Raw genomic sequence first — 16,873 nt, forward strand, 5'->3', positions numbered from 1 at the left:
ATTCTCAGTGTATGAGCAATTGGGATTGGGAGAGCTGAAAAAGACCTCCATCATGCTATCGTTGACTGACAGATCAATTAAAGTGTCGAGGAGTATAGTTGAAGAGTGCTAGTCCAGGTAGACAAATTTTATTACCCAGTGGATTTTGTAGTTCTTGACATGTAGCAGCTAGTCTCCACCATTCACCATGCTCCTGTCATCTTTGGATGCCCATTCCTTGCTACCTCCAATGCACTTATCAATTATTGAAGTGGAGTACTGAATCTCACTTAATATGACATTGGAGGTGAATGTGTTCAACGCTTATAAGATGCCTAGTGGATGCAATGACTCAGATGTGCATGCTATTGATATGGTATATGATTTTGACGTTTTGGAGTTGTTATTAGTATTTGATTTCGAGAGTGCATCTGAGGATGGCTTTCCTGAGCAGCGTATGGTTCTTATTGAGACAATTCCTACGTTTGACAGAATCAAATGGGCAGTTGACAGAGACAACTGAGTCTTTTCAGTTATCAGATGTGAGTTACATGAGCAATTGGTGTAGGCTAGTCTTTGAAGTTCTTGATTTACCAGAAGCCATGAAGTCATCAGAAGAAGAAATCCCAATAATAGAGTTGAAGCTATTATCCGAGAACTTGAAGTATATTTTTTTGGACCCAATTGAGGGTACATTTCTTATAGTCATTTCTTCTCAGATTACTTCAAAGCAAGAAGCAGAATTATTAACAGTGCTGAGACATCATCGAGAAGCGATAGGCTGGACTATTATAGATATCAAAGGTATTGATCATTCAATTTATACCCACAACATTTTTCTAGAAGGATATGCGAGCCCAGTTTGTGAAGCACAGAGGAGGTTGAATCCTACTATAAAGGAGGTGGAGAACAATGAATTACTGAAATTGTTAGTTGTGGGTATCATCTATCCTATCTCCGACAGCAAGCGAGTAAGTCCAACACAAATAGTCCAAAAAAATCTAGTTTAACTATTATTGAAAATACTAATGGTAAATTGATACCGACTAGGAAGGTAACAGGCTGAAGAATGTGTATTGACTACCAAAAGTTGAATTTGGTCAGTCAAAAAGATCACTTCCCGTTACTTTTTCTAGACCAGATTTTAGAAAAAGTAACTAGTAATGCTTTTTATTATTTTTTGGATGGTTTTTTTTTTTTTATTGTCAAATTTCCATAGTACCAGATGATTAAGAGAAGACCACATTCATTTGCTCCTTTGGTACTTTTGTTTTTAAAATAATTCCATTTGGTTTATGTAATGCACCTGCTACTTTCTAACCTTGTATGATATTTTTTTATATGCTTGATGACATGTGTGAGGTTTTTATGGATGATTTTTCTGTGTTTGGTAAATCTTTTGATGTCTATTTAAAAAATCTTGTTGTGTTGAAAAGATGTGAGGAGAAGAATTTATTGCTAAATTAGGAGAAATGTCAGTTTATAGTCACTAATGGTTTGGTACTTGGACATTTAGTTTCTGAATGCGACATAGAAGTTGACAGGGCCAAGATAGAATTAATATCTCAACTGCCTATTCATAAGACAGTGAAGGATATTCGTTCTTTTCTTGATCATGCTGGCTTTTATCGACGTTTCATTCAAGGCTTTTGTAGTATTGTAAAAGCATTGTGTAATTTGTTGCAAAATGATACTATTTTTGTTTGGACTGATGAGTGCCAGCATACTTTTGAGACCCTGAAGGAACACTTAACAGTTTTACCTATTATGCAAACTCTTTGATGAGACTTGCCGTTTGAGATTATGACCGACGCTAGTGATTTCGCTCTTGGTGTCGTTCTTGGCCAAAGAGTGGATAATAAGTGTTCGGTCATTTATTATACAAGTCGTATTTTGAATCATGCACAGAAAAAGTACACCACCACCGAGAATGAGTTATTAGCTGTTGTGGTAGCTTTAAATAAATTTCGTTCTTATATTATTGGGTCTCATGTTATCATTTTTACTGACTAATCTGCTTTTAAGTATTTGTTGGCAAAGAAGGATGCTAAACCCAGGTTGATTCGTTGGATTCTTTTGTTCCAAGAATTCGACATCACTATTCAGGATAAAAAGAGAGTCGAGAATGTGGTAGCCAATCACTTGGCACAACTACAGCTACATGATGTGTCTACATCAATTCCTCCCACAAATAAAGATTTTCTTGATAAGCATCTTTTTGTCGTGTCACGCACTCCATGGTTCACAGACATTGTGAATTACCTTGTCACTGACCGGATGCCGAAACACTGGACAGTTCAGGATAAGCGTAAGTTCCTTGCAGAGGTACGATTTTATTACTTCAACACTCCTTATCTTTTTAATTATTGTATTGATCAGTTGGTGTGTCGATGTATTTCTGATGATGAGTTTACCTCTGTTTTTACTTTTGCCATACTGGGGCTTGTGGATGCCATTTTCCAGCTAAAAAAATTGTTGCTAAAATTTTGTAAAGTTGACTCTACTGGCCCACCATTTTTAGAAATGTGGAGTCTTTTTGTAAGGCATGTGAGCCTTGTCAGAAACTTAAAAAAATCACAGCACGTAATATGATGCCCCTTTCCCCTATTCTTACACTTGAGATATTTGATTGTTGGGAATTGACTTTATGGGACCATTCCCAAATTCATTTGGAAATTCTTATATTTTAGTTGCTGTGGATTACGTTTCAAAATGGGTAGAGGCTATACCTTGTAGAACAAATGATCATAAGGTTGTCATTTGTTTCTTGAAAAAATTGTTTGCACGTTTTGGTATACCTAATGCGATCATTAGTGATGGGGGTTCACATTTTTGTAGCGAACCTTTTCAAAAGTTTATGCAGAAATATGAAGTGACCTACAAAGTTTCTACCCCATATCACCCCTACACTAATGGTCAAGTTGAGGTGGCCAATAGAGAGATCAAACTCATTCTTGAAAAAATAGTCCATCCTACTTGAAATGATTGGTCTGAAAAACTAGTTGATGCTCTCTAGACTTATAGGACTGCATTCAAAACTAATTTAGGGACGTCACCTTATAGATTGGTTTATAGTCGGGCTTGTCATTTACCTATTGAGATGCAACATCATGCTTTATGGGTTATTAAACAAATTAACTTTTTACTTGATACTACCAAAAATTTAAAAAAATTGCAGATTTTGAAACTTGATAAAGCAAGGAGGGAGGCCTACGACAATTGTCACTTGGCAAATGAGTGAATGAAGGTTGTGCATGACAGGAAGATACATGACAAACATCTTGTCCCTGATCAAAAGTGCTCATTTATAATTCTAAACTATATTTTTTTTTTCAGGAAGCTGAAATCCTAATGGAGTGGGCCATACATTGTAAATGAGGTTCATCCTCAAGGGGCAGTAAATATTGTCAATCCGAAAAATGACAGATGCACTGTCAATGAATAACGTCTAAAGCCATTTATGACTGCCTTTGATTTAAACGAAGAGATCTTGTTTCTGTAAGACCCAGGGAAGTTTTTTATTTTGATTTATTTATTTTCTTCCTTATATGGCTTTCTTTACATGCATTTTGTCTTTTATATTTATTCATTGTTTTCCCTTGATTTTATATCACATGATTGGTTGTCTGTGTTGCTTAATTATTCTTGTGCACCTTGTTTTTTTTCGTTCGATTCATTGAGGACCATGTATCTCACTAGTTGGGGGGTAGTATGTGTGCACAATACACAAATGATTGACACACACTCTATTTCTAGCATTTTGTGAAATTTGAGCACTTTGGTGGAGTGTTTGAACATAATTATTTTGTGAAGATTTATTTTTAAGCCTGAGCATAGAGCATGATTTTTGATGCATCATATTTTGTTGATATATGGTTTGAAATACTGGGATGCTATACTTATTGAGATGAGACATGGTAAGATTTATATAGAACAAAGGCAAAAGTTTGAAAGACATTTTGCACATGCTTACCCTGTAGTGTTCATCATTTATTGTCTACTGATTTAACACAGGAGAAGTAAACTGCAGGACTATCGAGCTATGTTAAAAAAAAAAAAAAAAATGGATTCGAAAAGAATCGAGAAAAGGAAGAAGAAGAAGATAAAGGCAGCTTAGTGAACTTTCCTAAATAAATAGTTAGAAAAAAGTTACCCTAACTAGGGGGTTGAGTGTTCAACCTTTAAACAAAATTGGCGTAAAAACTACTAATCCCTTGGGTTTTGAGGTAGTTAGAATCAACAATGATTAATCTTAATGTTGAAAAATCCTAGAAAAAATCATGGCTAGTAATAAGGAATACACAAACGTGTAGCTATACACACATCTGAGTTTTAAAACATTTTTTCAAATTCTATGTGAAAGATTGTAGAGACAATCCTGGTGGGCATAGATCCTGGGGTTGAGTAGTCATAAATCACCTATTGTATGAATTTGGAATTGTATTTGATTGCTTTTGTTTAGATTTCAATCTTTTCACAATATTCATCTCAACTAATTTTTACTATTTTGCTTAAGGATTAGCAAAATGCTAGTTAGGGAGTGTGATTAAATTGAAATATTGCATATCTTGTACATTTAGAATTAATATATTTTATTTATTTCATTACATTATTATTGGTTTTAGATGAAAAATGTTAAAGATGAATAAATTTGAGTTGTGATTTAAATTGGTTAATAGCATGATTTATACTTATTTTTATAACTTGTGATTTAATTGGACAAGATTCATTTATATGCATAACTTATTTTTGATATTCTATTATTTCTTTTTCTTTTATTTTATTTCTAATTTATATTGTTTTTATAGGTTAAGAAATGAAAATCATAAAAAAATTTTTTAAAAAAAAAAGAAAGAAAGAAGAAGACAAAAGTCACATTTGCATGTGCGATCCATTACCTTTGACGAAATTTGGTTTCTGTCAACTCACACGCATGACTCTTAAGAAAAAGACATGCACTAAAGACAAAAAAAATACCTTTTGGAGTTTGATACACATGGACGTGAGAGGCTTGGGGGCCTTTTGGGAGTTTTGATGGAAGGGCATTCTGGGACATTAGGGTCTAATATACATGAGGAATTGACATTAATTTCTCTTGGGGTCTTCATTCATGCAAAAAAAAAAAAAAAAAAAAAAAAAGGAATGCACGCCGCACTATATATATATATATATTCTTTTTTGGAAAAGAAGATGACAACTGCGGCAGCTTGAAGAACTCTTCAAAGGTCTAAATTGCAGTGGTTTTATTCATCTCTATCTATTTAGCTTACTCTTTTCTTTTCCTAATCTCTATTTAATTTTAGTTCGAATTTTATATTCTATTTTTGAGATTTTTAGTTTAGAATTATTTGATTTTAGATATTTTGTTTTTAGTATATTAAAGTTTGATGTCATTATTTTTCTTGCTTTCATTTAATAGTGATTAAAATTGTTATGGATTGATTTTGAGAATTTGTGATTTGAATACAAGGATGAACCATAGAATCTTGATTTTGAGGCTTTTCAATTTTCAGCTCGTATTTTGTCAATTACTTTCTAATCTTGTTTAATTCTTGACTTAGTTTTATTAATCTCTTAGTTTCATTACATTTTAGATTGATTAAAGGTTAATTAGGACTTAAATATAATTTTAGTTTTATTATTTAATTTTCATATTAATGAAAATTGTTTAGCTTAGTTGATTCCTTAATTATTGATTTTAATTTGTTAGTATTTTACATTCCATTTTAACACTTAAGAATCTAAAAATATGAATCTAGTCTATGACTAATGTCATTTTTATTTCCGTTGCACTCTTCTACTCATTACACATATTACCACTTTGATTTCTTCTTTGTGAATATTTTTACCTTTTACATGCATTTGATTTTAAACAATTTTCCTCGAGGAGACGATTTATGAATTTTATTCTTAATTATTACATTACACCCTCCTGCACTTGGGATAGCCTTTATGCTACTTATTTTTGAATGAGTCAATTCTTCCACTGCTGTTGTTAGGGACTTAATCCTGATGCTCGATGGGGTTGATCCATCTTTTCCACAATGATGACTATTAGTTGTTCTCTATCCTTTGTAGCCACGTATGCATGCGGGGCTTTAAATCTTTCCTCCCAGATGCATTTGTAGTGTATCGAGAACTGATAGCTTATGTCATGCTCTTTTACTTCTCTCTCATCTCGTTCACTCCGTGTGTATTTCTTCCTACTCCTCTCTTTTTGTCAGATTCTAGATGCCCACGTGGAAATATGCCGAACCCACAGGTTCCGAGCGCTGTCCTGAGGCTGGTTCATCGAAGCCAAGCCACGCAGGTTGCTTTTGGCGTTCTGAGGCCTCCCCTAACTTCCTTCAATCGTTGGCTCTGACTTACCATATTTAGGATATGGTGGTTCTTGAAGCCCTGGGGCTGCGTGATGGGGCTATAAGTGCTGACAGCTAGGCAATGTGTGTTGCTCTCTTTCCTAGCATGTTCTCCTGCGGGTTGAGGCTTCCTTTCCCTCATTCTGTTTGAGAAGTCTCGCATCGTCTTAGGTTGGCCCCCACTCAACTTCATTCAAATGCTTGGCGGATCTTGATCTACTGCTGCATCTTGTGGCGATGGCTTTGTTGAAGTCTAACCCTGAACACGCCGACCTAACCTTCCGCGAATTTCTCTTGACTCAAAACGTGAAGAGGGGTGCTAGGGATATCTGTACCTTCGTGGGAATGCACGCTCTGATTGTACTAAAGCTGAGATATCGCAAGGTGTTAGACTAGATCGGCAAGTTCTTCTTCATGTCTAGCCATGGATGGGAGTTCCCGGTGGATCAGGTCAACCATGTTGAGTTCTTGATTAAGGCTTCTTGGGGAGTTGTCCCGAGCAACAGGGCTGTGCATCCTACTGCCACGCTGGACGAGCTACGCCGCATCGTGATCGTCTGAGACTAGGCGACCCAGCATTCCTTCCTCGTTCACTCAGAGGTTCTCCTTAGGAAGGATAATCTTGTCACTTTCCTCCCTCCGATAGGCCATGTTGTCCCTTCCTCCCACGGCATTGTTATTTCCTCGTCGCCCGATTATTCAAGAAAACGAGCCTTGGACCTTCCTTATGAAGGCAAGGGGAAGAGGGCCAGCTCAGAGCCTAGCTAGGATGTCTCATTGTTGAAGAAGGCCTTGGCCCCTAGGGCTATTGGTGCCAGAGGTTCTGGCTCTTCTTCTTCTTCTGCGAGATTGATCCGACTTCATGGGAAGGAGAGCCTGCGAATCCGGGTGCTTCTAACACGCCCCCCTGTGGCCTTAATTGTGGAGCCTGGTCCAAGGGGTCTAGGTGTTCTTGCGGCACCATGGGATGCTTCCTGATAGGCAAACTTGGTCAACATGCATTTCTGGTGTACTCTTTTGGGTAGGGCACCTTGCCAAACCCGGGTGGTGGAATTGTGCCTGGAGCTGAACTTGTAGATGTCTCCTTCTTCGGCGTCTACCACTCAATCCCTGGCCGAGGCTTTTGAGTCCAAGGAGGTCTTGGGCTATCTTGTGGTGGACTTTGAGTCTGCCAAAGAGAAGACTTCTATCCGACGATCTCCTCATGATGGAGTAACTACAGGCAACTCTTCTTCTGTTATTGCTGCGATTGGGGTCACCGGTGCGTACAAACGCCGGTGCTGTTGAAGATGACCAAGTAATGGTCAAGCACGTCATCCCTACCCCACCGAGTCCTAGAAAGGCCGCGGTGGTCGTACCTCCCGCTCCTACCCTGCCAAGCCCAATGAAGGCTATGGCTGCAGTAGGGAATTCTGAGGGGGGAAGCTGGCATAGCCCTTAGTTTGAGGAGGGGTCATCATCCCTCACATTTTCCCTCATACAAGTGACTGAAGGTGCTTCTGCTTCTTGCAATTGTAAGCCATTGAGGCAGCCCCTGATGGAACTAGGGGAGGTGGGGTGAACCCACACCTTATGGAAACTGTGGATGAAGCTGTCCCGACCCCTCCCCTTCTTCAGGGTAGAACCTGGTAGGAGGAGGCTCTTGAGCGGGAGTTTGAGTTGTTGCAGAAGCTTTTCTTTGAGGTCATTTTTTGTTTTATGTTCGGCTATACTTCCTTCCTTCTTCTTCTTCGTTAGTCTTCTTCTCCAACCTCAAAATCTGCAAGGGATCGAAAGGTTGGCCGAACATATAGTGGGGGGCCGAGAGGCTGTTGAGAGGGAAAACTTGGGCCTTCAGTGATAATGATGCTTCACTATACCAATAGAGATAGGGAGGAGAGAAGCTGTCTGGAAACGGAGCTGGCTATGGCTAGAGGGTGGGCCATGAAAGCCCAAGAGTCATTGAGTAAGCTTCAAGAGTCACAAGACTAACTCTAAGCAGAGAACGAAGAGCTGAGGGGCCTTAGAGCATTGGCAATGGCCTCGCCATTGCCAAGTCCAAAGTTTGGTTAGAATCTCAACTTTTAGCTATAGCATCAACTTTTGACTAGATGAATCCACATTAGACTAGTCATCTTAAAATCAAAATAATAATATAATATTATATATTTTAATAATATTTAACATTTTTTTTATATTTTGTAAATACACTTAATATATTCTCTAGATCTGCATGCTTTGTATTTGCCTTTGTAGAAATAATGCATTTACTTTATCAATATTCGTGATCAGTAAAATAAAATAAAAAAATTCTGCCAATGCATGCAATGCATGTTTTTACCTTTCAAAGTTCCAAAAGTCAAAGTAGTATTGAATAAACATTAACAACACAATCCATATCAATACCAACACAATCTACGAAAGTACCAACACAGTCCATACAAATGCCAATACAGTTTACAAAATACCAACATAGTTCATATAAATACCAATACAATCCACAAAAATACCAGCATAGTCCAAACAAATTACCAATACAATCCACAAAATACCAACACAGTCCATACAAATACCAATAAAGTCTAAAAAATACCAACAGAGTCCATATAAATACCAATACAGTCCACAAAAATACCAACACAGTCCATACAAATTACCAATAATGTCCACAAAATACCAACATAGTCCATATAAATACCACCTTCAGCATGTTCAAGTATGCAACGGGAATCACCAACAGATGCAACTGTTATGACCCATCCTTCTATTATTACAAAGGTGACAGTTGTTCCTGATCTCTGCGCTGAGGTAACCATAACAAATGCATCAATAGCATGCATGGAAATTATAGTAAAAGAAAATGAAATAGAGATTATAGGTAGAGACATAAAGCTACATAGGAAACTGTCCAACACACTAACCTTTACAAGAAGCCTTCAAAATATGTCCATCAAATAGCTACACAACATGGTTTAGTAAGAGCAGCCTACAAAATATGAAGGGGATTGTGAAGGAAAAAATACTACAATATAACATAGATGAAATGTAGGCACCAGTACTCCAATGGCTTTCTAGCTCATAGATAACTAATATAGTAGTAAAAAGGCAAAAATATACCAAAACTGAACTAAAAACCACAAATCAGCATCCTATTACAACTCTAATTTATGGGGAAAATTACAGAACCAAACAAATTAAACATGAAGTAATCATTAAATATTAGATGCAGAAAACATGATTCAGACTCATAGGTGATAGCCAAATGTGGTTAAGATAACAACATTCAAGACCCAACCAACAAACAACAACTCCTACCTTAGAACAGACATAAAAGATTAGCCAATGTATATACTAACCTAGCTAGCTGGTCTAAACAGACATCGAGAATGTTGAAAATGCCTCACAAACCAAACACATTAGCCTACAGTTAAAATCACCGTTTGAAAATTAGCTACAGGTTCAGAAACATACCATAGATACCCAATGATTCGTTTCATTCATTCTAGGAAATACTTTATGCAGAACTGAGAAGAAGACCTTTAAGTTTCCTGTAATCACCTCTCCAGATCATTACCCCACACCTCACTCCTAACAATTTTACAGACCTTTAAACAAACCTTCTCCATTGAATTATCCACTGACCCAGATGCATATACATCCCTCAATTTCTCAACATCACTACTAAATCCATCTTTTTCATAGCCTCAACCAAATCCCAAAACTCCTTCACAAACCTGATATTACCAAGAATGCCCAACATTAAATTAAAAGATTGAGAGCTCAACCTTTCACTCTCACTCTCCAAAACCCAATTGAAAACCTCTTTGCCGCACCAAGATCGATTCGAGCTTCCGTAAAACCCCTAATACCAATTCATGAATAACCATAACCTCACTCAGCGCCAAATATTTCCTAATCTTAACAAAACCCTTGTCACTTGCAAAAATGAGAGAAGTGGGAGTACATCAAAATCAGATCAAAAAATGAGAGAAGAGGGAGATGAGTGACTCAGAGCAAAATGAACAGAGAAGAGGAATGTAAGACTTACTGTTGCCCAGATGACTAATACAAGAGGGGGGTGAATTGAATTGTATTAAAAAAATAACAATTATAAATTAAATATACAATATAAAATATAAATAAAATATGAAATAGTAATAAATATAAAGAGTAAGGGTAAGAGAGAAGCAAACTCAGTATGTTAATAAGGTTCAGCCCCACTACCTACGTCCTCGCCTCAAGCTACCCCTTGAAGATTCTCAAATTCACTATTCAACCTCCTTCAGGTGGAGATAAAAACCTATTACACCTTTAAACAACACCGCTACAAAGGATCCGTGTAGAACACCCTCTACACTTGCAATCACCTTACACGTGATGATTCAACTATTTCCTATGTAGAACACTTTCTACACGTACAAGGGTTATACACACCCTTTTACTAATACAAGAGCTGATAGTAGGTAAGTTATCAGAAAACACTCCTCAATGAGTGGAATAAGAACAATACAGTGCAAACTATATCTCTTAAAATGAACAAGAATTAAGGCTCAATGCTTAGAGAAGAGAGAATAAAAGCTTTGAATGAATATTATATGCTCTTGGTGTTGTAAATGTGAAGATCTCAAATGATCTATTTATAGGCATATAAGACTTCATATTCAAATTTAAAAAGATTCACATGTCAAAGACAATATCATTCACTTTTTAAAAAAATTCAAATAAAATGTTCTTATTTTTCAATTGTCAAATACAACATCATTCATTTTTAAATATTTCAAACATAATCTTTTACTTTTGACATATGACAAAATGACCACACTTTACTTTTCAAAAAATTCAAACTTAATCTTTTACTTTTTGCATATGACAAAAGGAGCACACTTTACTTTTTAAAATTTTCAAACAAAATCATCTACCTTTTGCATAAGTAAAAAAAAAACGTATCAATCACTTTTGAAAAAATTCAAATAAACTATGCACATGTGAAAGATGACAATCAATTATCTTTAATATTTTCAAAGTTCAACCCTTTAATCAAGGTATGCACATGTGAAAGATGACAATCAATCATCTTTCAAAATTTTCAAATTTAATTTTCAAAATATTTATGCGCATGTGGAAAATGTATTTTAATGTTTTATGATAAAATATTAATTTTTGAGCCTTAATCCTAATTTCAAATTTTTAATAGATTTACAACATTACTCTATGACTTTAATGTGAACTTGTTCCCTTCTTGCTCATGCTTGTTTTCTTGATGTGCTTGACTCCATTGTGTAGACAACTTGAGTTTGAGACTTCTTTATTCTTTGAATTCATTTGCTATCATCAAAATTCATGTGTAGATATATAATTACACAAAACTTGAAACCTTGGGTTCAACACTTACTTGTTGGCTTGGAAGAAGATAGGAAAGAAGACAACTGACAGAGAGAAGAGAGATGAACGAGGAAGCTTGCGCGTTGAAGAAGAGCAATGGAGAGAAGAGTGCGAGGTTGCTTGCAGGTTGAAGAAAAAGAAAAGAATGAGGGAAAGAGACAGCGGTTACTAATTGATGAAATAATAAAATATACTTATCCAGGGCAAATGGTAGCTCACTAGGTATGGTGAGTGGCTAAGACTTACTATAATTGAAGTCTTAAACTTTTGTTGAATGGCCAGTCCGATGCAAAAGAAAATAATCAAAAGGGTCTAAATTTTAGACTTGCATTGAATGGCGAGGCCATTGCCAATGCTCTTAGAGACTTTAAAGCCCAAGGAGTCTTGCTGTCCTTGGCCAAGATCTGGGAGGAGGAGATGCTGGTCGAGTTGGGAGCTACTCATAAGAGGATAGCCACCCAGGATGTGGTCATCTGGGACCTACAAAGTGACTTGTCGCAGGTATAAAAGGCTTCCACTCAGCCCAGTGAACTATTGGGAAGGGCCCTATTCATTCGAGACAAAGCCTAATCCCATAAGTATCTTGAGGGCCTCCAAAGGATGCGCGACCATGTGATCCTAAATCCTCAGAGAAGCTTCAAAGCGTTGGAGGTACACTTGCTAGCTATTGATTTTAGAGACCTCAAGCCCGATCTGGCTGCCCTCAATCATGCCGGCGAGATTAGGCAAGTGGTGATTTTGGATGCCTTTCTCTTGAAATACAATGATCCTTCCGACCTCCCTCCTGATGATAATTTTGGTGCTGGCTTAGGAGGAGGTGGCTTTAAAGAGCCTGGGGATGACCCCGCTAAGCCTAGACAAGAGTTGGGTTCCCTTGAGGCGAGCCCTTAACCCCAAAGGGGACCTAGGGGTTTCCAATGATTGATCCCCCTTAGCACCATTGACATGTCCCTTTCTTTTGTTTCTCTTGTCTTTCCTTAGGGCTATGATGTAACGCTTTGTCACTGTTTTCTGTCTTACGTAGCCCGTGGACGTCCTAATTGTGTTAATACATATCCTGTATATTTTTTTCACATTTGTATATATTTTTTGTGTTAATACATCTCCTTACACCTTGATTGCCATTTTGTATTCTTGGCTTCCTTTTCATAGTGTCTATCTGTCTGTTCACCGTAGAGATTTATGTTGCTTCGTATTTTGCTCATTCTTCATCGTATGATAAACTTTGGTTTCCCAATGAGATTGATCTAATTTTTGATGTCCCGCTCGTGAATCTACACGAATCATGGGCAGTTGGCTATTAATGTACATCCATTAGCCTCCTAGTGTTTATAGCTTCAAATAACTCCTGCCTTATGCGCTATGGGATTCGTGTTGGGTTCTCCATGGGATTCGAGTTGGATTTGATATGGCTTTGGGATATGCATGCTTTCAAAAGTCTAGGGGAACGAACCGTCATCCCTCGCCTATAAATAGTCCCATTTACCTTTGTCATTTGCAATCAACTCTCCCCTTCTGCTTCTCAAGAACTCCAAAGCTTTATTTTCCCCTACGCTGAGTTGTTGTTTTGCTATTTTTTCTGGCCGTAGGCCAACCTCTTGGTACTATATCCTATGGTGGGCTTTTGTGGAGGCAACCGCGTGGCAGTCTCTTGAGACTTTCAAAGGATGCCTTTCTGAAAACCATGTCACTCTTTGCAATTACGAGGTGCTTTGTGAGGATGGTGCAGATCCAGCCTTGTGGGTGTGTCGTTCGATGGATTTCCCTATCTCAAAACTCTTTGTGAAGTTCATGTTCTGTCATTACATCTAGAGTCATTCCCATATTTGGGACAGAGTTGGGCTCCTCCCTCAGGCTTGGCGGGTGAAGGGGATTTCTAAAGTCCTAAACCTGCCAGGCTTCAGGCACTTCCTCGCCAACCAGGGGGAGAAAGAGGAGGTACTCATCCTGCTGGGGAGGGGTTTCCTTCAACTCAAGCTCTTCTCTGCCCCTTAATCTTTGATTTGGGTGATGATTACGGCCTCTATGTGCTTCTTCCATATGGGCCCAGGTTTGTGTGGAGGTGGTTTTGACTGAGACTAGTTTCCCCCTTTGGTTGCGTGGTTCGGGGGCTTGAGCTGCTGAGCCTATTTCTCGCCCATTTGCTTATTGAGCTCGTCTTTGAGCTGATTCTTGTCCTCCAGCTCCCTCATAGTTCTAGGATGGTGCCCCTCTGACAACCCTGTCAATATCATCTTTTTCTACCGACTGTACCGTAGGGTACCCCACTGAGTATGGCTCTGCTCATGGATTGTTTTGAGCTTCTTTCTCATTGCATGGTTTCTGTGTGGATATGTTGTACCTTTTCTTTTGTATGAATTTCGGTAGTTGTTGAATAAAATGTTCTTTTATTTATGGCTTTAATCTTTATTAATTTTTCCCACTTCATTTGTCTGTACTCTGCGCATACCCCTTGCGGGTGTAACCTATTAGTCACTTGTCGAGGCTTGGCATTTTCTTTTAACCCAACAAGCAAATAAACTATCGTGTCATGAGAGCAATCCGACACGTCGGGTAGTACCCCCCCCCCCCCATCTCGAGTATGGTGGTTTCTTCACCCACTTATTGCTTATTCATGTTTGGCTCGAAACCCCTTATGACTTAAGTGGTGCTTGCTTGCATCTTTTTATGGTATGGCATGTGTTGTCGAGTTCATTTATAACTACTAGCGAAGGATGTGCAGTGTGCATGTAAGCATGAATTTTCCCAAAGGCTTTACATAAACCCTTTGCAGAGGCTGCTCAGTATGTTAGACCCAACTTCCATAGGAATCCTTTGTGAGCTTAGGAGCATCTCATTGGCGAGAGGGTCAAGTGGCACGTAAGCCTGAACTAGTCCAAACACTTTGGTGGAGGTCGCACAATATGTAAGACCAAGTGTGCCTCGTTGACCCTTGCGCCTGGCAGGAGGGTTCAACTGTCGTGTAAGACTGAACTTTCCCAAACACTTTAATGGAGGTCACACGGTATGTAAGATCCCAGGTGCTCCTCATTGACCCTCTGCCTAGCGAGAGGGGTTGATGGGCACGTAAACTTAAACTCACCCAATCACTTCAGTGGAGGTCTCATGGTACATAAGACCAAGTGCGCCTCGTTGACCCTCATGCCTGGTGATAAGGGTCGAGTGGCACATAAGCTTGAACTCACCCAAACACTTCGGTGGAGGTCACATGGTATGTAAGACCTAGTGTGCCGCGTTGACCCTAGTGCCTGGCCAGAGGGGCCACTGGTTGCATGGTATGTAAAACCAGGTGTGCCTCATTCACCCTCGTGCCTGGTGAGAAGGGTTGAGTGGCACGCAAACCTAAACTCGCCCAAACATTTCGGTGGAGGTCGCACGATATGTAAGACCAGATGAGCCTCATTGACCCTTGTGCCTGGCGAGATGGGTAGAGTGGTGTGTAAGCCTAGACTTTCCCAAACACTTTGGTGGAGGTCGCATAGTATGTAAGACCAGGTACACCTCAATGACCCTCGCACCTGGCCAGAGGGGTCAAGTGGCATGTAAGCTTGAACTCGCCCAAATATCCTGCTAGACTGGAACCAAGATATAGACTTTTATTTGAAGATTACTAACATGTCTTGCCGCTCAACCATGGTGGAATTTAGAGTCTTTGTTTACTTAAGAATGTGGCCTTTTCTGAGGTTGCATTAGATATTCTTGGGACTATCCCGCACTCCACCAAGGGAGAGGGTAGGGGCATTTTAAATCGCACCCTTCCCTTTCTTAGGGAGGTAGCCATCACTTTTCCACGACAGGATGAGGTAATGTTCGGGCAGCCACAGGGCTGGTCCAACTCTCTTCCATAGGGGAGATCGGTCTAACCTGGAGTTAGTCCTGCATGTTGACCCTTACGTGGAGGTTTTCTATTCGCCTAGTGTGTTTAATTGAACATGCTCCTATCCATTGACGTGGTAGGAAAATTAAGTAAGGCTAGGCTGGTGCTGGGCCCATTCTTCGTCATGGCAAAATGGGGTAATGTTTGGGTAACCTTAGGGCTAGACCTGCTCTTCTTGTGGGAGGTTCAAGATGGCCTTCTAGCTTGTCTCGCCCCATGTTGCCCTGCAGGAAGGTAATTTGTTTGGGCAGTATGTCTAACTGAACCTGCTCCTGTTGGTTGACGCTCATGAGGAAGGTAATGTGTGTTGGGCTATTGAAGACAGTCCCGCACTCCACCGAGGGAGGGTTAGCGGCACCTCAAATCACTCTCTCCTTGCTCATTCCCTCGGGGGAGGTAATTAGTCGATGGTCTAAGGACTGGATTACTCTTCACCACGGTGAGATGGGGTAAAGTTTGGACTGCCTCGAGGCTAGTCCCGCTCTCCATCGTAAGGGAGGTCGGGCTAACCCCGGGTTAGTCCCGCTTATTGACCATTACGCGGAGGTAGTCTATTCACATAATGTGTCTGATTGAACCTGCTCCCATCTGTTCATCCCGCAAGAAGGTAGGTGAGGGCCAGACTGGTGTTGAGCCCACTCTTCATCATGGCAGAATGGGGTAACAATTGGGCAACCTTAGAGCTGGACCCGCTCTCCCTGCGGGAGGATTAAGATGGACTTCGGCTCATCTTGCCCTTTGGTGTCCGGCGGGGAGGTAATTTGTTTGGGTAGTATGTCTGACTAAACCCATTGTTATTGGTCGACGCTCACGAGGAAGGTAATGTATGTCGGGTTATTTAAGGATACGCCCACACTCTGCTGCTAGAGGGATAAGGTAGCTTTCGGTATTACACCTATCCATTTGTTATCTCATAGGGAGGTAGTCAATGGATGACGATTTGATGTTTGAGCAAAATAATTGTAGGTGGAGACGTGTTTCACTAAATCCCTGAAAAAGACTAGCGCTTTTTATTAAGTAGAGTTCATAAAAGAGAGAATTGAGTTCACAAAATTATAGGAGGACTTGAATTGCTCTTCGTTTTTCCTATGTGAGCCCTTCTCCCTCCCCCCTTTAGCCAAGGTAGCTCGCATCATGACAAGAGCTTGTTGCAGCTTTATGAGAGGCGCATATTCGCATCTAGCATCCTTCCTATTGGAGTTGGCTTTAGCTCCTGCATGAAGCATTCTCATGCTGAAACTTGTTCTCCTCTAATTTCGCCCCCCCTTGGGCCGTCGAGAACTTTACCTTTAGGTGG

This window comes from Carya illinoinensis, chromosome 3 (genome assembly GCF_018687715.1).
Source record: "Carya illinoinensis cultivar Pawnee chromosome 3, C.illinoinensisPawnee_v1, whole genome shotgun sequence".
In the NCBI taxonomy this organism is placed as follows: domain Eukaryota; kingdom Viridiplantae; phylum Streptophyta; class Magnoliopsida; order Fagales; family Juglandaceae; genus Carya; species Carya illinoinensis.